Here is a 539-nt window from a genome sequence, read left to right as displayed (position 1 = left end):
TGTGTGTGTGTGTGTGTGTGTGTGTGTGTGTGTGTGTGTGTGTGTACGTACTAAGAGGTGGAGGAGGGGATGGGGTGATAGGGCTGTGAAAGGTGGAGCAGGATTTGTTAATACATAGAATCATGGAAACGAGGAAGACACTTCTCAGATCTCCCAGTGTGATATCCAGGTCCTAAGTAGCAACGGCCAGAGTTGGGACTTGAAATCTGGTCTCCTGAGCCCTACCTAACCCTATGCTTCCCACTCTACCAAAGTTACAGGGAAAGAATGTTTTGTGGTATCAGGGCTTCTAGACCAGCTCTTGCTTGTCTGCTGACAATCTCTCTCATCAGCTTGGTAGAAAGATTCTCCCTGATACCCTTCGCTGAGTGTTTCTCTCCTGACCTTTATGAGAAAAGGAAAAATTATCTGCCATGAGATTTAGAGGTAGAAAAGACCTTGGCCGTCATCTGGGCCAATATCTTTCACCTTGCAGGTGGTGGAACGAAGCCACAGAGGGAGGAAGTGATTTCTTTATAGTGACACAGTCCAAATTGCCC

At 46.9% G+C, this 539-nt stretch overlaps 2 protein-coding genes across 11 annotated transcripts in view; both read right to left on the bottom strand.

The window, feature by feature from the left end:
- PEBP4 (phosphatidylethanolamine binding protein 4) overlaps window positions 1-539 on the bottom strand; it is a 416,346-nt gene that overhangs the window by 72,588 nt on the left and 343,219 nt on the right. The gene's annotated exons all lie outside the window — the stretch shown is intronic.
- Window positions 1-539, bottom strand: part of BIN3 (bridging integrator 3) — a 227,159-nt gene that overhangs the window by 171,481 nt on the left and 55,139 nt on the right. The window lies entirely within an intron of this gene.

Source organism: Petaurus breviceps, unplaced genomic scaffold (assembly GCF_028583685.1).
Source record: "Petaurus breviceps papuanus isolate PSGF00001 unplaced genomic scaffold, PetGlider_PUasm1.0 90919, whole genome shotgun sequence".
Taxonomy (NCBI): domain Eukaryota; kingdom Metazoa; phylum Chordata; class Mammalia; order Diprotodontia; family Petauridae; genus Petaurus; species Petaurus breviceps.
This window is presented reverse-complemented; position numbering and strand designations above follow the sequence as displayed.